Below are 6,000 nucleotides of genomic sequence, written 5' to 3'. Positions count from 1 at the left end.
AACAACTTCTTCCTCACATCCAAGCTGAATCTCCCCACTTCTAGTGCTGCTCCATCCCCCCCAGTCCTATCCCTCCCTGACACCCTCCAAAGTCCCTCCCCAGCTTTCCTGCAGCCCCCTGCAGCTCCTGGAAGGCCACCAGAAGCTCTCCTGGGAGCCTTCTCCTCTCCAGCCTGCACAACCCCAACTCTCTCAGGCTGTCTCCAGAGCAGAGCAGCTCCAGCCCTCTGCTCCTCCTCGGGGCCCTTCTCTGGACACCTTCCAGCCCCTCCAGAGCCTTCCTGGCACAGAGGCTCCAGAAGTGGCCCCAGAGCTGCAGCTGTGGTCTCAGCAGAGTGGAGCAGAGGGGCAGAATCCCCTCCCTGGCCCTGTTGGCCACACTTCTCTGGCTGCAGCCCAGGCTCTGCTTGGCTCTCTGGGCTGCAAATGCTCCCTGCTGGCTCCTGTGGAGCTTCTTCTCCCCCAGCACCCCCAAGGCCTTTTCTCCAGGGCTGCTCTCCAGCCAGTCCCTGCCCAGCCTCTAGCAGTGCCTGGGATTGCCCTGCCCCAGCTGCAGGACCTTGCCCTTGGCCTTGTTGAGCCTCAGGAGGTTGTCCTGGGCCCAGCTCTGCAGCCTGTCCAGGTCCTTCTGGATGGATCCTTCCCTCCAGCAGTCAGCAGCACACAGCTTGGTGCTGAGGGAGCCTCAGTGCCACTCTCCATGGCACCAACAAAGATGTTAAACAGGACTGGTCCAGGACTGACCCCTGAGGGACTCCACTTGGCCATGGACCATTGCCAGCCACCCTTTGGGTGCAGCCCTCAAGGCAGTTCTGCATCCACTGAATGGTTCGTCCATGGAACCATCCTGCCCCAGCCTGGAGCCCAGGATGTGCTGCAGGACAGTGTCAAAGGCTTTGCTCAGCTCCAGGTCAACGACCTCAGCTGCTCAGCCTTCATCTCTTGATGTTGTGACCTTGTCACAGAAGGCCACCCGGTTTGTCAGGCAGGATTTGCCCTGGGTGCAGCCCTGCTGATTGTGCCCAATCACCTCTGTGTCATTCTTCTGCCTCAGCAGTGCCTCCAGGAGGATCTACTCCACGATCTTATGGGCACAGAGGTGACACTGCCTGGCCTATAGTTCCCTGGCTCATTCCTCTTTCCCTTCTTGAAAATGGAGTTATGTTTCCCCTTTTCCAGTCCCTGGGGACCTCCCTGGACTGCCAGGACTTTTGGAGTATGATGGAGAGTGGCTTAGCAACCTCCTCCCCAGCTCCCTCAGCACCCCTGGGTGTATCCCATTGGGTCCCATGGACTTAAACACTTTCAGGTTCTTCAGGTGGGCACAACCTGATCTTCACTCACCATGGGCAGCTCCTTCCTCCAGTCCCTGCCATTATCTTCCATCATTCTGGGAGTGTGGCTGGAGCCCTTGCCAGTGAAGACTGAGGTACAGAAATCATTGAGAGCCTCAGCCTTCTCTATGTCACTTGTCACCAGCTCATCAGTTTCCTTTCTGAGGGCTCCTCGCCTTCCCCAGGCTTCTTTTCACCATGATTGTGCCTGCAGAAATGTTTACTCCTCCCCTGGATCTCCCTGGCTAGATTTAATTCTAGCTGAGCTTTAGCTTTTCTAACCAGGCCTCCTGCTGCTCAGGCAGCTTCCTTACATTCCCCATTCCACCTCTCCTCTCTTCCACTCCTTGTAGAGTCTCTTTTTGTGTGCCAGGGTGTCCAGGAGCTCCCTGCTCATCCAGCAGGCCTCCCAGCATTCTTTCCTGCTTTCCTCTTTGTGGGTGAACCTTGCTCCTGGTGATCCTTGAACACTGACTCTGGCATTGACCAGAGCCAAGAAGGGTTTTTTTGGGAGAGAAGCTTCCCAAGCCCAGCTCAGTTGGTTTTGTCCCTCTCTCCACAGCATTGCCATGAGGCACTGGGCACTGGGGACAGAGGGCTGTGAATTCACTGCAATCTGAGGACAAAGCCTCCAGTCCAGTGCAGCCTCCAGCTGCATTGGGCCCTGGTGGTGGAGGAAGTCCAGCAAGAACAATGGTAGGAGGAGAGCGCAGGATGCAGAATCACAGCACAGGGCCAGCCTACAGCTTGATGCTGGGTCAGGGATGGACCTGATCTTGAGTGGGGCAGATCCAAGCAGGTCCTGGGTCCTGTTTGGACCTAGAGGCTCTGATATACACAGCAAGTTTATGACTCTGGCTGGCTGGTGCACTGCATCCTCTCTGTGATGGGAGCTGGGCAGGAGCTCCTCAGAAGATCCCTTGGGAGGGTATTTCAGTGCCACCTTCTCCGTCCCATAACTGAAGGGAGGGTTGTTTGAGAGCGGGGTGGGTGGTTGCAGCCATGCCACAGGGTTAGAGGAGTGACAGGACTCTCATTCATGAGGATGTGGATTAACATGGGATGGACAAAGGCCTGAGCAGCCCAACGTGGCTTTGAGGTTAAGCCCCCTGGGAGCATGAATGCTGACGAGAGACCTCTTTGTCTGCAGCAGTTCCCAATCCCCTTGTCCCAGCAATCCCCTCCGTGTCCTCACGGCTGCCCCTGTGCTCCCTCCTCCCAGCAAGGGGAACAGCTCTGCCATTCACTGCCTGATCTCCAGCCCCTTGCTAAACCCTCCCTAATCTCGGAGCTGCCTCAGCACGCCGCGGCCGCTGCCTCGGGCAGTTCGTTGTGCAATACGATTAGCGCTGCTGGGAGAGCACCTCCGTGGTGCCCGAGCCCTGCACCACTCTGCTGGGGCTGTGCCACTTCGGGGCCAGCATTACTCCTGCACAGGGCACACTGGCCAGAACCATGGAATCATGAAGGTTGGAAAAGCCCTCCAAGATCATCGAGTGCCAGCTGCCATGGTCACTAAACCATGTCCTGAAGAGCCACAGCTGCAGCTTCCTGCATGCCTCCAGGGATGGGCACCCCACCACCTCCCTGGGCAGCCTGTTCCAAGCCCTGACCACTCTGGCACCAAAGAAACTTTTCCTTATCTCCAACCTAACCCTTCCCTGGCACAACCTGAGCCTCTTTCTTCTCTTATTGTGAGCTGCTAGGGAGAAGAGACCACCTCCACCTCACTGCAGCCTCCTCTCAGGGAGCAGAGAGCCATGAGGTCTCCCTCAGCCTCCTCTGCTCCAGACTAAGCACCCCCAGCTCCCTCAGCTGCTCCTTGTGCAGTGCCCTCCCAACCTCTCACCAGCCTTGGTGCTCTTCTCTGGACACCCTCCACCACCTCAGTGTCCTTGTCCTGGGGTGCTCAGACCTGAAGGCAGTACTCAGGCTGAAAGGAAGGCAGCCCAGAGGGGTGAAGGCTCTTTGAGGGCAGAATCTGAGCTTGCTGTTCTTGGGAGCTGCTGTGTGCTGGCACTGCCACAGCCCCTGGGCTCTGCCAGCTGCTGGAAAGGAAGCTTCAGTGAGCACCCAACAGCACCCCCAGCACCCACTCCAGCACCTCTGCTCTGCCTCAGCACCCACAGCACCCACCCCAGCACCTCTGCCCTGCCTCAGCACCCCCAGCATGCCCCAGCACCTCTGCACTGCCTCAGCACCCCCAGCACCCACCCCAGCACCTCTGCCCTGCCTCAGCACCCACCCCAGCACCCTGCTCTGCCTCAGCACCCCCAGCACCCACCCCAGCACCTCTGCCCTGCCTCAGCACCCCCAGCACCCACCCCAGCACCTCTGCCCTGCCTCAGCACCCCCAGCACCCACCCCAGCACTTCTGCTCTGCCTCAGCACCCCCAGCACCCACCCCAGCACCTCTGCACTGCCTCAGCACCCCCAGCACCCCCCCAGCACCTCTGCTCTGCCTCAGCACCCCCAGCACCCACCCCAGCACCTCTGCCCTGCCTCAGCACCCACAGCACCCACCCCAGCACCTCTGCCCTGCCTCAGCACCCACAGCACTCACCCCAGCACCTCTGCCCTGCCTCAGCACCCCCAGCACCCCCAGCACCTCTGCACTGCCTCAGCACCCACAGCACCCACCCCAGCACCTCTGCTCTGCCTCAGCACCCACAGCACCCACCCCAGCACCCACCCCAGCACCTCTGCCCTGCCTCAGCACCCCCAGCACCCACCCCAGCACCTCTGCCCTGCCTCAGCACCCCCAGCACCCACCCCAGCACTTCTGCTCTGCCTCAGCACCCCCAGCACCCACCCCAGCACCTCTGCACTGCCTCAGCACCCCCAGCACCCCCCCAGCACCTCTGCTCTGCCTCAGCACCCCCAGCACCCACCCCAGCACCTCTGCCCTGCCTCAGCACCCACAGCACCCACCCCAGCACCTCTGCCCTGCCTCAGCACCCACAGCACTCACCCCAGCACCTCTGCCCTGCCTCAGCACCCCCAGCACCCCCAGCACCTCTGCACTGCCTCAGCACCCACAGCACCCACCCCAGCACCTCTGCTCTGCCTCAGCACCCACAGCACCCACCCCAGCACCCACCCCAGCACCTCTGCCCTGCCTCAGCACCCACAGCACCCACCCCAGCACCTCTGCCCTGCCTCAGCACCCCCAGCACCCCCCCAGCACCTCTGCTCTGCCTCAGCACCCCCAGCACCCACCCCAGCACCTCTGCCCTGCCTCAGCACCCACAGCACCCACCCCAGCACCTCTGCCCTGCCTCAGCACCCACAGCACCCACCCCAGCACCTCTGCTCTGCCTCAGCACCCACAGCACCCACCCCAGCACCTCTGCTCTGCCTCAGCACCCACAGCACCCACCCCAGCACCTCTGCTCTGCCTCAGCACCCACAGCACCCACCCCAGCACCCACCCCAGCACCTCTGCCCTGCCTCAGCACCCACAGCACCCACCCCAGCACCTCTGCCCTGCCTCAGCACCCACAGCACTCACCCCAGCACCTCTGCCCTGCCTCAGCACCCCCAGCACCCCCAGCACCTCTGCTCTGCCTCAGCACCCACAGCACCCCTGCTCTGCCTCAGCACTTTGTGTCTCTCTCCAGGAGCTGATCCTTGTGGCACTGGACAAAGCCCTCAGATGTGTGTAGGGTGTGGTGCATCATCTGTGTGCCCTTCCTGCCCCTCTGGCCTGGAGATGTTCCCTGAAGACCAAGCCTGGGGATTAGTTTAACCCCCAGCCCTAGAGGGGTGCCACAGTGGGTGCAGCACTGCTACACACACAGTACCCTGCAGACACTGTGCCCTGTGTTCTCTCTCCAGCCACAGCCATCTGCAGGAGGGTGGCTTGGCTGCCAGCATTTGTAGCAGGCTGGATGTGGCTCTGAGCCACCTGCTCTAGCTGCAGATGTCCCTGCTGGCTGCAGAGCTTGGACCTTTAAAGGTCCCTTGCAAACCAAACCATTCATGGGTCCATGGAGGCCACACGTTTGGGCAGGTCAGAGCTTCCCAGTGCCTGCCCAGTGGCGTGGCTGTGTCTCTCCTGCAAACATTCCAGGCATCAGGACTCCACACTCCTGGCCCTGCACTGCTTGCTACCCTGCTGGGGTGATCCCAGGACGAGGGTGGAGGAACATCACTGAAGCATCTCCTTGCTCAGAGGCACCCTCATTTGCTTGCTTAGCTGGTTCCTCCTCTGCCATATCCATACCCATGACTTCCAGCATTGGAAACTGGTTTAGACTGGGTGCAGATCAGACTCCTCCCTTCAATCAAAATGTGCTGCATCATCTGCTCTGTCAGGCAAATCGCTGCACTGAGCCCATGCAGCTGTGCTGGAGTCTGTTTGTCTTTGCCTTCCTCTCTTCAGGCTGAGTTTCCTTCAGAAGAAGACCCCAGAAAGCACAAAAGCCTGGATGTGTTTGATCCCTCTTTTCCCTTCTCTGGATGTGGGAGGCACATCCCAAATCAGGGCCTGGAAGGGAGCTCCAGAGATCATGCAGCCCAGCCCCCTGCCAGAGCAGGGGCACCCAGGGCAGGGCACACAGGAACACAGCCGGGGGGGGTGGAAACTCTCCAGAGCAGACTCCACAACCTCCCTGGGCAGCCTGCTCCAGGCCTCAGCACCTTCACACTCACAAAGTTTTCCCTT

This window comes from Melanerpes formicivorus, unplaced genomic scaffold, assembly GCF_026170545.1.
Source record: "Melanerpes formicivorus ecotype bairdi unplaced genomic scaffold, bMelFor1.0.p_v2 SCAF_309, whole genome shotgun sequence".
Lineage (NCBI taxonomy): Eukaryota > Metazoa > Chordata > Aves > Piciformes > Picidae > Melanerpes > Melanerpes formicivorus.
The sequence above is the reverse complement of the archived record's forward strand: the minus strand, read 5'-3'. Positions refer to the sequence as shown.